Source organism: Pseudophryne corroboree, unplaced genomic scaffold, assembly GCF_028390025.1.
Source record: "Pseudophryne corroboree isolate aPseCor3 unplaced genomic scaffold, aPseCor3.hap2 scaffold_346, whole genome shotgun sequence".
In the NCBI taxonomy this organism is placed as follows: Eukaryota; Metazoa; Chordata; class Amphibia; order Anura; family Myobatrachidae; genus Pseudophryne; species Pseudophryne corroboree.
In genome coordinates, this window is record NW_026970009.1 from 23,208 (window position 1) to 42,174 (window position 18,967).

Genomic DNA, 18,967 nt, shown 5'->3' on the forward strand with positions numbered 1-18,967 from the left:
AAGCAGAGGGGAGAAGTCAGGATAGTGCGCAAGGGCATAGAAGGTAGCGGCTCAAGAAAAGAGAAGTGAAAATATACAGCAAACTAGGCTGGAGAGACATCTGAGACAAAGAGATCTGAATTATACGAGAGCCGACCAGGGGAAACACAAATTATGCAGTCAAGTTTCCCACATTTGGGGAAATCACAGGAGCAGCACACCCAGAGTGCAATGGGTGAGCCTTGCCCTGGGAGAAGCACCATCATGATCATAGTATCTCACCTGGCAGGTAAGTAGGAGTTGGGCTAGAGCTGGGGAGGGTCGCTGCTCGGGCACCCCCCTGTCAAGTGAAGGAGATCCAACTGAGGCAGCACAAGGAAACTCTCGAAAGAAGAACAAGGCTATAGGAAGATCTGAGACAAAGAAATCTGACTTTTACCAGAGCTGACCAGAGGAAAGCACAAACACAGTCCCCCACTACCACAAATAATGCAGTCGAGTTTCCCACATTTGGGGAAATCACAGGGGTCAGCATACCCAGAATGCAATGACTGAACCTCACCCTGGGAGAACAATCTTCATGACCATGGTATCTCCTATGCAAAATAAGTATGATTTGGGATAGGGCTGGGGAGGGCCGCTGCTCAGGCACATCTCTGTCAAGTAAAGGAGATTTAACTGAGGCAGCACAAGGGAACTCTCATCTGGGGACAACAACTCCAGGGAGAACACATATTTTCAGATGAACATGGGAGGGCAGAAGGTTGCCTAATACTGAAGAACCCCCAAACAACAAACCAAATGCAACAACTTGTGCAAGCATTCCTGGGGGAAGGCCTGCAGCAGATGGATTTGCATATGGTGATGTCATCCAAGCAGTGGGTCAAAGTTGGCCTCAACCCTCGTCTGCATATGAAAAGAGAAAAGGGGCGTGCAGGGCATGGCAGCCTTTTGCGGCGCTTGGATGACCCCTAGTTCGCATTAAACACCTCCACCCTCCTTCAGTGTGTGGGGCTCATGTTGGCTATGCCCCAGCCCCTGAAGCATTCAAGCTGATTTCTTGCAGCAGCTGGGCACTGTAACAGCTCCAGAGCTGATCTGTAAGGCAAGTAAAAGGGCGTGGGCCCTGCAGCACTACCTGTAGTTCGCATTGTGCGTTGGAAGGCACAAATTAAGCAGACGGGAGAAGTCAGGATAGTGCGCAAGGGCATAGAAGGGAGCGGCTCAAGAAAAGAGAAGTGGAAACAGACAGCAAACTAGGCTGGAGAGAGACCTGAGACAAAGAGATCTGAATTATACGAGAGCCGACCAGGGGAAACACAAATTATGCAGTCAAGTTTCCCACATTTGGGGAAATCACAGGAGCAGCACACCCAGAGTGCAATGGGTGAGCCTTGCCCTGGGAGAAGCACCATCATGATCATAGTATCTCACCTGGCAGGTAAGTAGGAGTTGGGCTAGAGCTGGGGAGGGTCGCTGCTCGGGCACCCCCCTGTCAAGTGAAGGAGATCCAACTGAGGCAGCACAAGGAAACTCTCGAAAGAAGAACAAGGCTAGAGGAAGATCTGAGACAAATAAATCTGACTTTTACCAGAGCTGACCAGAGGAAAGAACAAACACAGTCCCCCACTACCACAAATAATGCAGTCGAGTTTCCCACATTTGGGGAAATCATACGGGTCAGCATACCCAGAATGCAATGAATGAACCTCACCCTGGGAGAACAATCTTCATGACCATGGTATCTCCTATGCAAAATAAGTATGATTTGGGATAGGGCTGGGGAGGGCCGCTGCTCAGGCACATCTCTGTCAAGTAAAGGAGATTCAACTGAGGCAGCACAAGGGAACTCTCATCTGGGGACAACAACTGCAGGGAGAACACATATTTTCAGATGAACATGGGAGGGCAGAAGGCTACCTAATACTGAAGCACCCCCAAACAACAAACCAAATGCAACAACTAGTGCAAGCATTCCTGGGGGAAGGCCTGCAGCAGATGGATTTGCATATGGTGATGTCATCCAAGCAGTGGGTCAAAGTTGGCTTCAACCCTCGTCTGCATATGAAAAGAGAACAGGGGCGTGCAGGGCATGGCAGCCTTTTGCGGCGCTTGGATGACCCCTAGTTCGCATTAAACACCTCCACCCTCCTTCGGTGTGGGGCTCATGTTGGCTATGCCCCAGCCCCTGAAGCATTCAAGCTGATTTCTTGCAGCAGCTGGGCACTGTAACAGCTCCAGAGCTGCTCTATAAGGCAAATAAAAGGGTGTGGGACAAGCTGCACTACCTGTAGTTCGCATTGTGCGTTGGAAGGCACAAAGTAAGCAGACGGGAGAAGTCAGGATAGTGCGCAAGGGCATAGAAGGGAGCGGCTCAAGAAAAGAGAAGTGGAAACAGACAGCAAACTAGGCTGGAGAGAGACCTGAGACAAAGAGATCTGAATTATACGAGAGCCGACCAGGGGAAACACAAATTATGCAGTCAAGTTTCCCACATTTGGGGAAATCACAGGAGCAGCACACCCAGAGTGCAATGGGTGAGCCTTGCCGTGGGAGAAGCACCTTCATGATCATAGTATCTCACCTGGCAGGTAAGTAGGAGTTGGGTTAGAGCTGGGGAGGGTCGCTGCTCGGGCACCCCCCTGTCAAGTGAAGGAGATCCAACCTAGGCAGCACAAGGAAACTCTCGAAAGAAGAACAAGGCTAGAAGAAGATCTGAGACAAATAAATCTGACTTTTACCAGAGCTGACCAGAGGAAAGAACAAACACAGTCCCCCACTACTACAAATAATGCAGTCGAGTTTCCCATATTTGGGGAAATCATAGGGGTCAGCATACCCAGAATGCAATGAATGAACCTCATCCTGGGAGAACAATCTTCATGACCATGGTATCTCCTATGCAAAATAAGTATGATTTGGGATAGGGCTGGGGAGGGCCGCTGCTCAGGCACATCTCTGTCAAGTAAAGGAGATTCAACTAAGGCAGCACAAGGGAACTCTCATCTGGGGACAACAACTGCAGGGAGAACACATATTTTCAGATGAACATGGTAGGGCAGAAGGCTGCCTAATACTGAAGCACCCCCAAACAACAAACCAAATGCAACAACTAGTGCAAGCATTCCTGGGGGAAGGCCTGCAGCAGATGGATTTGCATATGGTGATGTCATCCAAGCAGTGGGTCAAAGTTGGCTTCAACCCTCGTCTGCATATGAAAAGAGAAAAGGGGCGTGCAGGGCATGGCGGCCTATTGCGGCGCTTGGATGACCCCTAGTTCGCATTAAACACCTCCACCCTCCTTCGGTGTGGGGCTCATGTTGGCTATGCCCCAGCCCCTGAAGCATTCAAGCTGATTTCTTGCAGCAGCTGGGCACTGTAACAGCTCCAGAGCTGCTCTGTAAGGCAAGTAAAAGGGCGTGGGCCCTGCAGCACTACCTGTAGTTTGCATTGTGCGTTGGAAGGCACAAAGTAAGCAGAGGGGAGAAGTCAGGATAGTGCGCAAGGGCATAGAAGGGAGCGGCTCAAGAAAAGAGAAGTGGAAACAGACAGCAAACTAGGCTGGAGAGAGACCTGAGACAAAGAGATCTGAATTATACGAGAGCCGACCAGGGGAAACACAAATTATGCAGTCAAGTTTCCCACATTTGGGGAAACCACAGGAGCAGCACACCCAGAGTGCAATGGGTGAGCCTTGCCCTGGGAGAAGCACCATCATGATCATAGTATCTCACCTGGCAGGTAAGTAGGAGTTGGGCTAGAGATGGGGAGGGTCGCTGCTCGGGCACCCCCCTGTCAAGTGAAGGAGATCCAACTGAGGCAGCACAAGGAAACTCTCGAAAGAAGAACAAGGCTAGAGGAAGATCTGAGACAAATAAATCTGACTTTTACCAGAGCTGACCAGAGGAAAGAACAAACACAGTCCCCCACTACTACAAATAATGCAGTCGAGTTTCCCACATTTGGGGAAATCATAGGGGTCAGCATACCCAGAATGCAATGAATGAACCTCATCCTGGGAGAACAATCTTCATGACCATGGTATCTCCTATGCAAAATAAGTATGATTTGGGATAGGGCTGGGGAGGGCCGCTGCTCAGGCACATCTCTGTCAAGTAAAGGAGATTCAACTAAGGCAGCACAAGGGAACTCTCATCTGGGGACAACAACTGCAGGGAGAACACATATTTTCAGATGAACATGGTAGGGCAGAAGGCTGCCTAATACTGAAGCACCCCCAAACAACAAACCAAATGCAACAACTAGTGCAAGCATTCCTGGGGGAAGGCCTGCAGCAGATGGATTTGCATATGGTGATGTCATCCAAGCAGTGGGTCAAAGTTGGCTTCAACCCTCGTCTGCATATGAAAAGAGAAAAGGGGCGTGCAGGGCATGGCGGCCTATTGCGGCGCTTGGATGACCCCTAGTTCGCATTAAACACCTCCACCCTCCTTCGGTGTGGGGCTCATGTTGGCTATGCCCCAGCCCCTGAAGCATTCAAGCTGATTTCTTGCAGCAGCTGGGCACTGTAACAGCTCCAGAGCTGCTCTGTAAGGCAAGTAAAAGGGCGTGGGCCCTGCAGCACTACCTGTAGTTTGCATTGTGCGTTGGAAGGCACAAAGTAAGCAGAGGGGAGAAGTCAGGATAGTGCGCAAGGGCATAGAAGGGAGCGGCTCAAGAAAAGAGAAGTGGAAACAGACAGCAAACTAGGCTGGAGAGAGACCTGAGACAAAGAGATCTGAATTATACGAGAGCCGACCAGGGGAAACACAAATTATGCAGTCAAGTTTCCCACATTTGGGGAAACCACAGGAGCAGCACACCCAGAGTGCAATGGGTGAGCCTTGCCCTGGGAGAAGCACCATCATGATCATAGTATCTCACCTGGCAGGTAAGTAGGAGTTGGGCTAGAGCTGGGGAGGGTCGCTGCTCGGGCACCCCCCTGTCAAGTGAAGGAGATCCAACTGAGGCAGCACAAGGAAACTCTCGAAAGTAGAACAAGGCTAGAGGAAGATCTGAGACAAATAAATCTGACTTTTACCAGAGCTGACCAGAGGAAAGAACAAACACAGTCCCCCACTACCACAAATATTGCAGTCGAGTTTCCCACATTTGGGGAAATCATACGGGTCAGAATACCCAGAATGCAATGAATGAACCTCACCCTGGTAGAACAATCTTCATGTCCATGGTATCTCCTATGCAAAATAAGTATGATTTGGGATAGGGCTGGGGAGGGCCGCTGCTCAGGCACATCTCTTTCAAGTAAAGGAGATTCAACTGAAGCAGCACAAGGGAACTCTCATCCGGGGACAACAACTGCAGGGAGAACACATATTTTCTGATGAACATGGGAGGGCAGAAGGCTACCTAATACTGAAGCACCCCCAAACAACAAACCAAATGCAACAACTAGTGAAAGCATTCCTGGGGGAAGACCTGGATAGTGCGCAAGGGCATAGAAGGGAGCGGCTCAAGAAAAGAGAAGTGGAAACAGACAGCAAACTAGGCTGGAGAGAGACCTGAGACAAAGAGATCTGAATTATACGAGAGCCGACCAGAGGAAACACGAATTATGCAGTCAAGTGTCCCACATTTGGGAAAATCACAGGAGCAGCACACCCAGAGTGCAATGGGTGAGCCTTGCCCTGGGAGAAGCACCATCATGATCATAGTATCTCACCTGGCAGGTAAGTAGGAGTTGGGCTAGAGCTGGGGAGGGTCGCTGCTCGGGCACCCCCCTGTCAAGTGAAGGAGATCCAACTGAGGCAGCACAAGGAAACTCTCGAAAGAAGAACAAGGCTAGAGGAAGATCTGAGACAAATAAATCTGACTTTTACCAGAGCTGACCAGAGGAAAGCACAAACACAGTCCCCCACTACCACAAATAATGCAGTCGAGTTTCCCACATTTGGGGAAATCACAGGGGTCAGCATACCCAGAATGCAATGAATGAACCTCACCCTGGTAGAACAATCTTCATGACCATGGTATCTCCTATGCTAAATAAGTATGATTTGGGATAGGGCTGGGGAGGGCCACTGCTCAGGCATATCTCTGTCAAGTAAAGGAGATTCAACTGAGGCAGAACAAGGGAGCTCTCATCTGGGGACAACAACTGCAGGGAGAACACATATTTTCAGATGAACATGGTAGGGCAGAAGGCTGCCTAATACTGAAGCACCCCCAAACAACAAACCAAATGCAACAACTAGTGCAAGCATTCCCTTGGGAAGGCCTGCAGCAGATGGATTTGCATATGGTGATGTCATCCAAGCAGTGGGTCAAAGTTGGCTTCAACCCTCGTCTGCATATGAAAAGAGAAAAGAGGCGTGCAGGGCATGGCGGCCTTTTGCGGCGCTTGGATGACCCCTAGTTCGCATTAAACACCTCCACCCTCCTTCGGTGAGGGGCTCATGTTGGCTATGCCCCAGTCCCTGAAGCATTCAAGCTGATTTCTTGCAGCAGCTGGGCACTGTAACAGCTCCAGAGCTGCTCTGTAAGGCAAGTAAAAGGGCGTGGGCCCTGCAGCACTACCTGTAGTTTGCATTGTGCGTTGGAAGGCACAAAGTAAGCAGACGGGAGAAGTCAGGATAGTGCGCAAGGGCATAGAAGGGAGCGGCTCAAGAAAAGAGAAGTGGAAACAGACAGCAAACTAGGCTGGAGAGAGACCTGAGACAAAGAGATCTGAATTATACGAGAGCCGACCAGGGGAAACACAAATTATGCAGTCAAGTGTCCAATATTTAGGGAAACCGCAGGAGCAGCACACCCAGAGTGCAATGGGTGAGCCTTGCCCTGGGAGAAGCACCTTCATGATCATAGTATCTCACCTGGCAGGTAAGTAGGAGTTGGGCTAGAGCTAGGGAGGGTCGCTGCTCGGGCACCCCCCTGTCAAGTGAAGGAGATCCAACTGAGGCAGCACAAGGGAACTCTCGAAAGAAGAACAAGGCTAGAGGAAGATCTGAGACAAAGAAATCTGACTTTTACCAGAGCTGACCAGAGGAAAGCACAAACACAGTCCCTCACTACCACAAATAATGCAGTCCTGTTTCCCACATTTGGGGAAATCACAGGGATCAGCATACCCAGAATGCAATGAATGAACCTCACCCTGGGAGAACAATCTTCATGACCATGGTATCTCCTATGCAAAATAAGTATGATTTGGGATAGGGCTGGGGAGGGCCGCTGCTCAGGCACATCTCTGTCAAGAATTTATAAAGTCTATACATATATATAACCAAATGTCAATATATATATATAGAACCCAGCGCTCCTATCAAAACTTATCTATTTCACCAATTTGTTGCTTATTTCATCTTTATACATCTATTAATTTTCACCATATATTATAAAATGCTGCTCCCATAGGTAGTACTGTTCTACCAATAATAAACCAAATTTTAAAGATAATCACACTTGTTATCAAGGGAGCGCAAAAAATAAAATATACAAGTTCTTTATTTTTAAAAAATATATATAGACAGAAGAAACCCACATTCAATAAAATACAATGGTGTCAACATATATAGGCACCACTATCCATATCTAAATGTAATCAGGATCTATTTCATATTGCCCTTGATGACAACGGAATGTCTATTAAAGTGTCCAAAAAATCCTCCTGGATACAGCTGTTGTAATGTAATCGTTACTTTCCAATTGTAATTGATACATTAAATTCCTTCTTGTGGATGAACAGCAACAGTTGTAACCAACGCCTCTTATTTACTGCAGTTAAAGTTCATATGTAACTCACGTGAGTAATGAAAGAAAACAGGGGGAGAGCGCTGTGATGGTTGGTGAAACACAGCGATATGCTACGACCCCCGTTAACCGTGGCTGGATCTTATTGGCACTCGCGGTTGGGATATTCCTCCCTGCCATGGGGTAGAGACCTCCTTTTGCTCGGTCTCAAATTGCTTTTTCCCCTTCACCGCTGTCTTTACATCAGACGTCCGCCGTGATGTAGCTCGTTCATGAACGGGCTTATATCTCAGCAATCAGAGTGTCCGGTAGTCACCTTGCTTACGCGTTTCTCCGCTGTTATCCAAGAGCGGTTTCGTCAGAGGATACATCAGCAGCCTAGCAGGCTCTTTTTAAAATGCACCGGACCAATAGCATTACTAATTAGTTGATTGGATACATACATGTACTAATTGGATGCATACATGTAATGACTCACATATGGAACAACTTTCTAATTGCAATTGCACATATAAAGGCATTTCATAATATAAAAATAAGCAACATGGTGATTAAAAATAATAATAAAATAAGCAACAAGGTGGTTTAAAAAATAACAGAAAATATATCATCTATATACAGATTAACCTCTAATCTTTCAATCAATACCTCATATCTATAATCACATATACATAATTCAGAGACTCAGCACTAAGGATCCCCATTTACTTATATAAAACCTTTTAGGGTAACATAAATCCATGCAACTACTAAAGTCGCTCTTGTGGCGCAGGGGAAACATCACCTGCACTCTATGCAGCGAGTCCCATGTTCGAATCCAACCCGCTCAGCTTAACATCCATATTATTTATTTACTTTTAATGGGATCATTCTATCAATTCATTTTTACCTTTAATTTTTGTTAATATTATTTCTATATTTCATTATTTTAACCCCTGGAATAATTACATTGCTGCTTAAACAACAAAAAGAATTGAATAAAAATAAATATTAAACAGACAATTTAAGGATTCGAAGATTTAAAGATTTAAAGATTTTAAAATTTAAAACAGGGAGGGGGGGAAGGGAGGGGGGCCTTTTGGGAGAAGGAGGGGAAAAAAATAAAATAAAAATAAATATATATATATATAGAACCAAGAGAAAGTGTAAAAAGAGGATGGAGGAAGAAATCTGATGTTCATCATTACTAGTGGATTTTACTAAAGAACTTTAAAGGAACACACACAACAGGATTATACAGTTTCATCCTAAGAGGAAAGCTGTTCCCAAAATAGCTACTTCTAATAATTTTGTTTATTTATTAAACATACAATAAATGGATATTCAATAAATAATATATTAGGTAAATCAATAGATAAAATCTTCAGAGACTGCCAATGTTGTTCAGTTCGATGCTCTCATTCAGACCATCAGGTGTAAGGGTACCCAAAGAGAAAATCCAAAATGCCTCCATTGTCAAGTAAAGGAGATTCAACTGAGGCAGCACAAGGGAACTCTCATCTGGGGACAACAACTGCAGGGAGAACACATATTTTCAGATAAACATGGGAGGGCAGAAGGCTGCCTAATACTGAAGCACCCCCAAACAACAAACCAAATGCAACAACTAGTACAAGCATTCCTTGGGGAAGGTCTGCAGAAGATGGATTTGCATACGGTGATGTCAGCCAAGCAGTGGGCCAAAGTTGGCTGGAACCCTCATCTGCATATGAAAAGAGAAAAGGGGTATGCAGGGCATGGCAGCCTTTTGCGGCGCTTGGATGACCCCTAGTTCGCATTAAACACCCCCACCCTCCTTCGGTGAGGGGCTCATGTTGGCCATGCCGCAGCCCCTGAAGCATTCAAGCTGATTTCTTGCAGCAGCTGGGCACTGTAACAGCTCCAGAGCTGCTCTGTAAGGCAACTAAAAGGGTGTGGGCCCTGCAGCATTACCTGTAGTTCGCATTGTGCGTTGGAAGGCACAAAGTATGCAGACAGGAGAAGTCAGGATAGTGCGCAAGGGCATAGAAGGGAGCGGCTCAAGAAAAGAGAAGTAGAAAACAGACAGCAAACTAGGCTGGAGAGAGACCTGAGACAAAGAGATCTGAATTATACGAGAGCCGACCAGGGGAAACACAAATTATGCAGTCAAGTTTCCCACATTTGGGGAAATCGCAGGAGCAGCACACCCAGAGTGCAATGGGTGAGCCTTGCCCTGGGAGAAGCATCTTCATGATCATAGTATCTCACCTGGCAGGTAAGCAGGAGTTGGGCAAGAGCTGAGGAGGGTCGCTGCTCGGGCACCCCCCTGTCAAGTGAAGGAGATCCAACTGAGGCAGCACAAGAGAACTCTCGAAAGAAGAACAAGGCTAGAGGAAGATCTGAGACAAAGAAATCTGGCTTTTACCAGAGCTGACCAGAGGAAAGCACAAACACAGTCCCCCACTACCACAAATAATGCAGTCGAGTTTCCCACATTTGGGGAAATCACAGGGGTCAGCATACCCAGAATGCAATGTATGAACCTCACCCTGGGAGAACAATCTTCATGACCATGGTATCTCCTATGCAAAATAAGTATGATTTGGGATAGGGCTGGGGAGGGCCGCTGCTCAGGCACATCTCTGTCAAGTAAAGGAGATTCAACTGAGGCAGCACAAGGGAACTCTCATCTGGGGACAACAACTGCAGGGAGAACACATATTTTCAGATGAACATGGGAGGGCAGAAGGCTGCCTAATACTGAAGCACCCCCAAACAACAAACCAAATGCAACAACTAGTACAAGCATTCCTGGGGGAAGGCCTGCAGCAGATGGATTTGCATATGGTGATGTCATCCAAGTAGTGGGTCAAAGTTGGCTTCAACCCTCGTCTGCATATGAAAAGAGAAAAGGGGCGTGCAGGGCATGGCGGCCTTTTGCGGCGCTTGGATGACCCCTAGTTCGCATTAAACACCTCCACCCTACTTCGGTGTGGGGCTCATGTTGGCTATGCCCCAGCCCCTGAAGCATTCAAGCTGATTACTTGCAGCAGCTGGGCACTGTAATAGCTCCAGAGCTGCTCTGTAAGGCAAGTAAAAGGGTGTGGGCCCTGCAGCACTACCTGTAGTTCGCATTGTGCGTTGGAAGGCACAAAGTAAGCAGACGGGAGAAGTCAAGATAGTGCGCAAGGGCATAGAAGGGAGCGGCTCAAGAAAAGAGAAGTGGAAACAGACAGCAAACTAGGCTGGAGAGAGACCTGAGACAAAGAGATCTGAATTATACGAGAGCCGACCAGGGGAAACACAAATTATGCAGTCAACTTTCCCACATTTGGGGAAATCGCAGGAGCAGCACACCCAGAGTGCAATGGATGAGCCTTGCCCTGGGAGAAGCACCTTCATGATCATGAAGGTGCTTCTCCCAGGGCAAGGCTCACCTATTGCACTCTGAGTGTGCTGCTCCTGCGATTTCCCCAAATGTGGTAAACTTGGCTGCATAATTTGTGTTTCCCCTGGTTGGCTCTCGTATAATTCAGATCTCTTTGTCTTAGGTCTCTCTCCAGCCTAGTTTGCTGTCTGTTTCCATTTCTCTTTTCTTGAGCCGCTCCCTTCTATGCCCTTGCGCACTATCTTGACTTCTCCCGTCTGCGTACTTTGTGCCTTCCAACGCACAATGCGAACTACAGGTAGTGCTGCAGGGCCCACGCCCTTTTACTTGCCTTACAGTGTAGCTCTGGAGCTGTTACAGTGCCCAGCTGCTGCAAGAAATCAGCTTGAATGCTTCAGGGGCTGGGGCATGGCCAACATGAGCCCCACACCGAAGGAGGGTGGGGGTGTTTAATGCAAACTAGGGGTCATCCAAGCGCCGCAAAAGGCCGCCATGCCCTGCATACCCCTTTTCTCTTTTCATATGCAGATGAGGGTTCCAGCCAACTTTGGCCCACTGCTTGGCTGACATCACCGTATGCAAATCCATCTTCTGCAGACCTTCCCCAAGGAATGCTTGCACTAGTTGTTGCATTTGGTTTGTTGTTTGGGGGTGCTTCAGTATTAGGCAGCCTTCTGCCCTCCCATGTTCATCTGAAAATATGTGTTCTCCCTGCAGTTGTTGTCCCCAGATGAGAGTTCCCTTGTGCTGCCTCAGTTGAATCTCCTTTACTTGACAAGGGAGGCATTTGGGATTTTTTCTTTGGGTACCCTTACTCCTGATGGTCTGAATGAGAGCATCGAACTGAACAACATTGGCAGTCTCTGAAGATTTTATCTATTGATTTACCTAATATATTATTTATTGAATATCCATTTATTGTATGTTTAATAAATAAACAAAATTATTAGAAGTAGCTATTTTGGGAACAGCTTTCCTCTTAGGATGAAACTGTATAATCCTGTTGTGTGTGTTCCTTTAAAGTTCTTTAGTAAAATCCACTAGTAATGATGAACATCAGATTTCTTCCTCCATCCTCTTTTTACACTTTCTCTTGGTTCTATATATATATATATTTTTATTTTTATTTTATTTTTTCCCCCCTCCTTCTCCCAAAAGGCCCCCCCTCCCTCCCCCCCTCCCTGTTTTAAATTTTAAAATCTTTAAATCTTTAAATCTTCGAATCCTTAAATTGTCTGTTTAATATTTATTTTTTATTCAATTCTTTTTGTTGTTTAAGCAGCAATGTAATTATTCCAGGGGTTAAAATAATGAAATATAGAAATAATATTAACAAAAATTAAAGGTAAAAATGAATTGATAGAATGATCCCATTAAAAGTAAATAAATAATATGGATGTTAAGCTTAGCAGGTTGGATTCGAACATGGGACTCGCTGCATAGAGTGCAGGTGATGTTTCCCCTGCGCCACGAGAGCAGCTTTAGAAGTGGCATGGATTTATGTTACCCTAAAAGGTTTTATATAAGTAAATGGGGATCCTTAGTGCTGAGTTTCTGAATAATGTATATGTGATTATAGATATGAGGTATTGATTGAAAGATTAGAGGTTAATCTGTATATAGATGATATATTTTCTGTTATTTTTTTAAACCACCTTGTTGCTTATTTTATTATTATTTTTAATCACCATGTTGCTTATTTTTATATTATGAAATGCATTTATATGTGCAATTGCAATTAGAAAGTTGTTCCATATATGAGTCATTACATGTATGCATCCAATTAGTATATGTATGTATCCAATCAACTAATTAGTAATGCTATTGGTCCGGTGCATTTTAAAAAGAGCCTGCTAGGCTGCTGATGTATCCTCTGACGAAACCGCTCTTGGATAACAGCGGAGAAACGCGTAAGCAAGGTGACTACCGGACACTCTGATTGCTGAGATATAAGCCCGTTCATGAACGAGCTACATCATGGTGGACGTCTGATGTAAAGACAGCGGTGAAGGGGAAAAAGCAATTTGAGACCGAGCAAAAGGAGGTCTCTACCCCACGGCAGGGAGAAATATCCCGACCGCGAGTGCCAATAAGATCCAGCCACGGTTAACGGGGGTCGTAGCATATCGCTGTGTTTCACCAACCATCACAGCGCTCTCCCCCTGTTTTCTTTCATTACTCACGTGAGTTACATATGAACTTTAACTGCAGTAAATAAGAGGCGTTGGTTACAACTGTTGCTGTTCATCCACAAGAAGGAATTTAATGTATCAATTACAATTGGAAAGTAACGATTAAATTACAACAGCTGTATCCAGGAGGATTTTTTGGACACTTTAATAGACATTCCGTTGTCATCAAGGGCAATATGAAATAGATACTGATTACATTTCGATATGGATAGTGGTGCCTATATATGTTGACTCCATTGTATTTTATTGAATGTGGGTTTCTTCTGTCTATATATATTTTTTTTAAATAAAGAGCTTGTATATTTTATTTTTTGCGCTCCCTTGATAACAAGTGTGATTATCTTTAAAATTTGGTTTATTATTGGTAGAACAGTACTACCTATGGGAGCAGCATTTTATAATATATGGTGAAAATTAATAGATGTATAAAGATTAAATAAGCAACAAATTGGTGAAATAGATACGTTTTGATAGGAGCGCTGGGTTCTATATATATATATATATATATATATATATATATTGACATTTGGTTATATATATGTATAGACTTTATAAATTCTTGACAGAGATGTGCCTGAGCAGCAGCCCTCCCCAGCCCTATTCCAAATCATACTTATTTTGCATAGGAGATACCATGGTCATGAAGATTGTTCTCCCAGGGTGAGGTTCATTCATTGCATTCTGGGTATGCTGATCCCTGTGATTTCCCCAAATGTGGGAAACTGGACTACATTATTTGTGGTAGTGAGGGACTGTGTTTGTGCTTTCCTCTGGTCAGCTCTGGTAATAGTCAGATTTCTTTGTCTCAGATCTTCCTCTAGCCTTGTTCTTCTTTCGAGAGTTCCCTTGTGCTGCCTCAGTTGGATCTCCTTCACTTGACAGGGGGGTGCCCGAGCAGCGACCCTCCCCAGCTCTAGCCCAACGCCTACTTACCTGCCAGGTGAGATACTATGATCATGAAGGTGCTTCTCCCAGGGCAAGGCTCACCCATTGCACTCTGGGTGTGCTGCTCCTGCGGTTTCCCCAAATGTTGGACACTTGACTGCATAATTTGTGTTTCCCCTGGTCGGCTCTCGTATAATTCAGATCTCTTTGTCTCAGGTCTCTCTCCAGCCTAGTTTGCTGTCTGTTTCCACTTCTCTTTTCTTGAGCCGCTCCCTTCTATGCCCTTGCGCACTATCCTGACTTCTCCCGTCTGCTTACTTTGTGCCTTCCAACGCACAATGCAAACTACAGGTAGTGCTGCAGGGCCCACGCCCTTTTACTTGCCTTACAGAGCAGCTCTGGAGCTGTTACAGTGCCCAGCTGCTGCAAGAAATCAGCTTGAATGTTTCAGGGGCTGGGGCATAGCCAACATGAGCCCTACACCGAAGGAGGGTGGAGGTGTTTAATGCGAACTAGGGGTCATCCAAGCGCCGCAAAAGGCCGCCATGCCCTGCACGCCCCTTTTCTCTTTTCATATGCAGACGAGGGTTGAAGCCAACTTTGACCCACTGCTTGGATGACATCACCATATGCAAATCCATCTGCTGCATGCCTTCCCCCGGGAATGCTTGCACTAGTTGTTGCATTTGGTTTGTTGTTTGGGGGTGCTTCAGTATTAGGCAGCCTTCTGCCCTACCATGTTCATCTGAAAATATGTGTTCTCCCTGCAGTTGTTGTCCCCAGATGAGAATTCCCTTATGCTGCCTCAGTTGAATCTCCTTTACTTGACAGAGATGTGCCTGAGCAGCGGTCCTCCCCAGCCCTATCCCAAATCATACTTATTTTGCATAGGAGATACCATTTTCATGAAGATTGTTCTCCCAGGGTGAGGTTCATTCATTGCATTCTGGGTATGCTGACCCCTGTGATTTCCCCAAATGTGGGAAACTCGACTGCATTATTTGTGGTAGTGGGGGACTGTGTTTGTGCTTTCCTCTGGTCAGCTCTGGTAAAAGTCAGATTTCTTTGTCTCAGATTTTCCTCTAGCCTTGTTCTTCTTTTCGAGAGTTCCCTTGTGTTGCCTCAGTTGGATCTCCTTCACTTGACAGGGGGGTGCCCGAGCAGCGACCCTCCCCAGCTCTAGCCCAACTCCTACTTACCTGCCTGGTGAAATACTATGATCATGAAGGTGCTTCTCCCAGGGCACGTCTCACCCATTGCACTCTGGGTGTGCTGCTCCTGTGATTTCCCCAAATGTGGGAAACTTGACTGCATAATTTGTGTTTCCCCTGGTCGGCTCTCGTATAATTCAGATCTCTTTGTCTCAGGTCTCTCTCCAGCCTAGTTTGCTGTCTGTTTCCACTTCTCTTTTCTTGAGCCGCTCCCTTCTATGCCCTTGCGCACTATCCTGACTTCTCCCGTCTGCTTACTTTGTGCCTTCCAACGCACAATGCAAACTACAGGTAGTGCTGCAGGGCCCACGCCCTTTTACTTGCCTTACAGAGCAGCTCTGGAGCTGTTACAGTGCCCAGCTGCTGCAAGAAATCAGCTTGAATGCTTCAGGGGCTGGGGCATAGCCAACATGAGCCCCACACCGAAGGAGGGTGGAGGTGTTTAATGCGAACTAGGGGTCATCCAAGCGCCGCAAAAGGCTGCCATGCCCTGTACGCCCCTTTTCTCTTTTCATATGCAGACGAGGGTTGAAGCCAACTTTGACCCATTGCTTGGATGACATCACCATATGCAAATCCATCTGCTGCAGGCCTTCCCCCAGGAATGCTTGCACTAGTTGTTGCATTTGGTTTGTTGTTTGGGGGTGCTTCAGTATTATGTAGCCTTCTGCCCTCCCATGTTCATCTGAAAATATGTGTTCTCCCTGCAGTTGTTGTCCCCAGATGAGAGTTCCCTTGTGCTGCCTCAGTTGAATCTCCTTTACTTGACAGAGATGTGCCTGAGCAGCGGCCCTCCCCAGCCCTATCCCAAATCATACTTATTTTGCATAGGAGAGACCATGGTCATGAAGATTGTTCTCCCAGGGTGAGGTTCATTCATTGCATTCTGGGTATGCTGACCCGTATGATTTCCCCAAATGTGGGAAACTCGACTGCATTATTTGTGGTGGTGGGGGTCTGTGTTTGTTCTTTCCACTAGTCAGCTCTGGTAAAAGTCAGATTTATTTGTCTCAGATCTTCCTCTAGCCTTGTTCTTCTTTCGAGAGTTTCCTTGTGCTGCCTCAGTTGGATCCCCTTCACTTGACAGGGGGATGCCCGAGCAGCGACCCTCCCCAGCTCTAGCCCAACTCCTACTTACCTGCCAGGTGAGATACTATGATCATGAAGGTGCTTCTCCCAGGGCAAGGCTCACCCATTGCACTCTGGGTGTGCTGCTCCTGCGATTTCCCCAAATGTGGGACACTTGACTGCATAATTTGTGTTTCCTCTGGTCAGCTCTCGTATAATTCAGATCTCTTTGTATCAGGTCTCTCTCCAGCCTAGTTTGCTGTCTGTTTCCACTTCTCTTTTCTTGAGCCGTTCCCTTCTATGCCCTTGCGCATTATCCTGACTTCTCCCGTCTGCTTAATTTGTGCCTTCCAACGCACAATGCGAACTACAGGTAGTGCTGCAGGGCCCACACCTTTTTACTTGCCTTACAGAGCAGCTCTGGAGCTGTTACAGTGCCCAGCTGCTGCAAGAAATCAGCTTGAATGCTTCAGGGGCTGGGGCATAGCCAACATGAGCCCCACACCGAAGGAGGGTGGAGGTGTTTAATGTGAACTAGGGGTCATCCAAGCGCCGCAAAAGGCCGCCATGCCCTGCATACCCCTTTTCTCTTTTCATATGCAGACGAGTGTTTAAGCCAACTTTGACCCACTGCTTGGATGACATCACCATATGCAAATCCATCTGCTGCAGGCCTTCCCCCAGGAATGCTTGCACTAGTTGTTGCATTTGGTTTGTTGTTTGGGGGTGCTTCAGTATTAGGCGGCCTTCTGCCCTTCCATGTTCATCTGAAAATATGTGTTCTCCCTGCAGTTGTTGTCCCCAGATGAGAGTTCCCTTGTGCTGCCTCAGTTGAATCTCCTTTACTTGACAGAGATGTGCCAGAGCAGCGGCCCTCCCCAGCCCTATCCCAAATCATACTTATTTTGCATAGGAGATACCATGGTCATGAAGATTGTTCTCCCAGGGTGAGGTTCATTCATTGCATTCTGGGTATGCTGACCCCTATGATTTCCCCAAATGTGGGAAACTCGACTGCATTATTTGTGGTAGTGGGGGACTGTGTTTGTGATTTCCTCTGGTCAGCTCTGGTAAAAGTCAGATTTCTTTGTCTCAGATCTTCCTCTAGCCTTGTTCTTCTTTCGAGAGTTTCCTTGTGCTGCCTCGGTTGGATCTCCTTCACTTGACAGGGGGGTGCCAGAGCAGCGACCCTCCCCAGCTCTATCCCAAATCTTACTTACCTGCCAGGTGAGATACTATGATCATGAAGGTGCTTCTCCCAGGGCAAGGCTCACCCATTGCACTCTGGGTGTGCTGCTCCTGCGATTTCCCCAAATGTGGGAAACTTGACTGCATAATTTGTGTTTCCCCTGGTCGGCTCTCGTATAATTCAGATCTCTTTGTCTCAGGTCTCTCTCCAGCCTAGTTTGCTGTCTGTTTCCACTTCTCTTTTCTTGAGCCGCTCCCTTCTATGCCCTTGCGCACTATCCTGACTTCTCCCGTCTGCTTACTTTGTGCCTTCCAACGCACAATGCGAACTACAGGTAGTGCTGCAGGGCCCACACCCTTTTACTTGCCTTACAGATCAGCTCTGGAGCTGTTACAGTGCCCAGCTGCTGCAAGAAATCAGCTTGAATGCTTCAGGGGCTGGGGCATAGCCAACATGAGCCCCTCACCGAAGGAGGGTGGAGGTGTTTAATGCGAACTAGGGGTCATCCAAGCGCCGCAAAAGGCCGCCATGCCCTGCACGCCCCTTTTCTCTTTTCATATGCAGACGAGGGTTGAAGCCATCTTTGACCCACTGCTTGGATGACATCACCATATGCAAATCCATCTGCTGCAGGCCTTCCCCCAGGAATGCTTGCACAAGTTGTTGCATTTGGTTTGTTGTTTGGGGGTGCTTCAGTATTAGGCAACCTTCTGCCCTCCCATGTTCATCTGAAAATATGTGTTCTCCCTGGAGTTGTTGTCCCAAGCTGAGAGTTCCCTTGTGCTGCCTCAGTTGAATCTCCTTTACTTGACAGAGATGTGCCTGAGCAGCGGCCCTCCCCAGCCCTATCCCAAATCATACTTATTTTGCATAGGAGATACCATGGTCATGAAGATTGTTCTCCCAGGGTGAGGTTCAGTCATTGCATTCTGGGTATGCTGACCCGTATGATTTCCCCAAATGTGGGAAACTCGACTGCATTATTTGTGGTGGTGGGGGACTGTGTTTGTTCTTTCCACTAGTCAGCTCTGGTAAAAGTCAGATTTATTTGTCTCAGATCTTCCTCTAGCCTTGTTCTTCTTTCGAGAGTTTCCTTGTGCTGCCTCAGTTGGATCCCCTTCACTTGACAGGGGGGTGCCCGAGCAGCGACCCTCCCCAGCTCTAGCCCAACTCCTACTTACCTGCCAGGTGAGATACTATGATCATGAAGGTGCTTCTCCCAGGGCAAGGCTCACCCATTGCACTCTGGGTGTGCTGCTCCTGCGATTTCCCCAAATGTGGGACACTTGACTGCATAATTTGTGTTTCCTCTGGTCAGCTCTCGTATAATTCAGATCTCTTTGTATCAGGTCTCTCTCCAGCCTAGTTTGCTGTCTGTTTCCAC

General features: G+C 46.8%; 27 non-coding genes across 27 annotated transcripts; 10 read left to right on the forward strand and 17 right to left on the reverse strand.

The window, feature by feature from the left end:
• Window positions 1-113: 113 nt before the first annotated feature.
• LOC135020290 (U1 spliceosomal RNA) lies at window positions 114-276 on the reverse strand. Its single transcript, XR_010217733.1, has one exon. It is a non-coding gene; the product is annotated as a U1 spliceosomal RNA (small nuclear RNA).
• A 152-nt stretch (window positions 277-428) lies between these two features.
• Window positions 429-592, reverse strand: LOC135020329 (U1 spliceosomal RNA). The gene has a single exon (XR_010217766.1). It is a non-coding gene; the product is annotated as a U1 spliceosomal RNA (small nuclear RNA).
• Window positions 593-1,265: 673 nt separating this feature from the next.
• LOC135020291 (U1 spliceosomal RNA) lies at window positions 1,266-1,428 on the reverse strand. The gene has a single exon (XR_010217734.1). It is a non-coding gene; the product is annotated as a U1 spliceosomal RNA (small nuclear RNA).
• Window positions 1,429-1,580: 152 nt separating this feature from the next.
• Window positions 1,581-1,744, reverse strand: LOC135020349 (U1 spliceosomal RNA). The gene has a single exon (XR_010217785.1). It is a non-coding gene; the product is annotated as a U1 spliceosomal RNA (small nuclear RNA).
• A 671-nt stretch (window positions 1,745-2,415) lies between these two features.
• LOC135020297 (U1 spliceosomal RNA) lies at window positions 2,416-2,578 on the reverse strand. Its single transcript, XR_010217740.1, has one exon. It is a non-coding gene; the product is annotated as a U1 spliceosomal RNA (small nuclear RNA).
• A 152-nt stretch (window positions 2,579-2,730) lies between these two features.
• Window positions 2,731-2,894, reverse strand: LOC135020258 (U1 spliceosomal RNA). Its single transcript, XR_010217702.1, has one exon. It is a non-coding gene; the product is annotated as a U1 spliceosomal RNA (small nuclear RNA).
• A 671-nt stretch (window positions 2,895-3,565) lies between these two features.
• Window positions 3,566-3,728, reverse strand: LOC135020298 (U1 spliceosomal RNA). The gene has a single exon (XR_010217741.1). It is a non-coding gene; the product is annotated as a U1 spliceosomal RNA (small nuclear RNA).
• A 152-nt stretch (window positions 3,729-3,880) lies between these two features.
• On the reverse strand, window positions 3,881-4,044 carry LOC135020256 (U1 spliceosomal RNA). The gene has a single exon (XR_010217700.1). It is a non-coding gene; the product is annotated as a U1 spliceosomal RNA (small nuclear RNA).
• Window positions 4,045-4,715: 671 nt separating this feature from the next.
• LOC135020299 (U1 spliceosomal RNA) lies at window positions 4,716-4,878 on the reverse strand. Its single transcript, XR_010217742.1, has one exon. It is a non-coding gene; the product is annotated as a U1 spliceosomal RNA (small nuclear RNA).
• Window positions 4,879-5,030: 152 nt separating this feature from the next.
• On the reverse strand, window positions 5,031-5,194 carry LOC135020270 (U1 spliceosomal RNA). The gene has a single exon (XR_010217713.1). It is a non-coding gene; the product is annotated as a U1 spliceosomal RNA (small nuclear RNA).
• Window positions 5,195-5,514: 320 nt separating this feature from the next.
• On the reverse strand, window positions 5,515-5,677 carry LOC135020303 (U1 spliceosomal RNA). The gene has a single exon (XR_010217745.1). It is a non-coding gene; the product is annotated as a U1 spliceosomal RNA (small nuclear RNA).
• Window positions 5,678-5,829: 152 nt separating this feature from the next.
• On the reverse strand, window positions 5,830-5,993 carry LOC135020340 (U1 spliceosomal RNA). Its single transcript, XR_010217776.1, has one exon. It is a non-coding gene; the product is annotated as a U1 spliceosomal RNA (small nuclear RNA).
• Window positions 5,994-6,664: 671 nt separating this feature from the next.
• LOC135020311 (U1 spliceosomal RNA) lies at window positions 6,665-6,827 on the reverse strand. Its single transcript, XR_010217751.1, has one exon. It is a non-coding gene; the product is annotated as a U1 spliceosomal RNA (small nuclear RNA).
• Window positions 6,828-6,979: 152 nt separating this feature from the next.
• Window positions 6,980-7,143, reverse strand: LOC135020262 (U1 spliceosomal RNA). Its single transcript, XR_010217706.1, has one exon. It is a non-coding gene; the product is annotated as a U1 spliceosomal RNA (small nuclear RNA).
• Window positions 7,144-9,770: 2,627 nt separating this feature from the next.
• LOC135020285 (U1 spliceosomal RNA) lies at window positions 9,771-9,933 on the reverse strand. The gene has a single exon (XR_010217728.1). It is a non-coding gene; the product is annotated as a U1 spliceosomal RNA (small nuclear RNA).
• Window positions 9,934-10,085: 152 nt separating this feature from the next.
• LOC135020327 (U1 spliceosomal RNA) lies at window positions 10,086-10,249 on the reverse strand. Its single transcript, XR_010217764.1, has one exon. It is a non-coding gene; the product is annotated as a U1 spliceosomal RNA (small nuclear RNA).
• Window positions 10,250-10,920: 671 nt separating this feature from the next.
• Window positions 10,921-11,084, reverse strand: LOC135020315 (U1 spliceosomal RNA). Its single transcript, XR_010217753.1, has one exon. It is a non-coding gene; the product is annotated as a U1 spliceosomal RNA (small nuclear RNA).
• A 2,755-nt stretch (window positions 11,085-13,839) lies between these two features.
• On the forward strand, window positions 13,840-14,003 carry LOC135020263 (U1 spliceosomal RNA). The gene has a single exon (XR_010217707.1). It is a non-coding gene; the product is annotated as a U1 spliceosomal RNA (small nuclear RNA).
• A 152-nt stretch (window positions 14,004-14,155) lies between these two features.
• On the forward strand, window positions 14,156-14,318 carry LOC135020310 (U1 spliceosomal RNA). The gene has a single exon (XR_010217750.1). It is a non-coding gene; the product is annotated as a U1 spliceosomal RNA (small nuclear RNA).
• A 671-nt stretch (window positions 14,319-14,989) lies between these two features.
• Window positions 14,990-15,153, forward strand: LOC135020335 (U1 spliceosomal RNA). Its single transcript, XR_010217771.1, has one exon. It is a non-coding gene; the product is annotated as a U1 spliceosomal RNA (small nuclear RNA).
• Window positions 15,154-15,306: 153 nt separating this feature from the next.
• Window positions 15,307-15,469, forward strand: LOC135020313 (U1 spliceosomal RNA). Its single transcript, XR_010217752.1, has one exon. It is a non-coding gene; the product is annotated as a U1 spliceosomal RNA (small nuclear RNA).
• Window positions 15,470-16,140: 671 nt separating this feature from the next.
• Window positions 16,141-16,304, forward strand: LOC135020267 (U1 spliceosomal RNA). Its single transcript, XR_010217710.1, has one exon. It is a non-coding gene; the product is annotated as a U1 spliceosomal RNA (small nuclear RNA).
• A 152-nt stretch (window positions 16,305-16,456) lies between these two features.
• LOC135020271 (U1 spliceosomal RNA) lies at window positions 16,457-16,619 on the forward strand. The gene has a single exon (XR_010217714.1). It is a non-coding gene; the product is annotated as a U1 spliceosomal RNA (small nuclear RNA).
• Window positions 16,620-17,290: 671 nt separating this feature from the next.
• Window positions 17,291-17,454, forward strand: LOC135020343 (U1 spliceosomal RNA). The gene has a single exon (XR_010217779.1). It is a non-coding gene; the product is annotated as a U1 spliceosomal RNA (small nuclear RNA).
• A 152-nt stretch (window positions 17,455-17,606) lies between these two features.
• LOC135020269 (U1 spliceosomal RNA) lies at window positions 17,607-17,769 on the forward strand. The gene has a single exon (XR_010217712.1). It is a non-coding gene; the product is annotated as a U1 spliceosomal RNA (small nuclear RNA).
• A 671-nt stretch (window positions 17,770-18,440) lies between these two features.
• Window positions 18,441-18,604, forward strand: LOC135020266 (U1 spliceosomal RNA). The gene has a single exon (XR_010217709.1). It is a non-coding gene; the product is annotated as a U1 spliceosomal RNA (small nuclear RNA).
• Window positions 18,605-18,756: 152 nt separating this feature from the next.
• On the forward strand, window positions 18,757-18,919 carry LOC135020272 (U1 spliceosomal RNA). Its single transcript, XR_010217715.1, has one exon. It is a non-coding gene; the product is annotated as a U1 spliceosomal RNA (small nuclear RNA).
• Window positions 18,920-18,967: the final 48 nt, after the last annotated feature.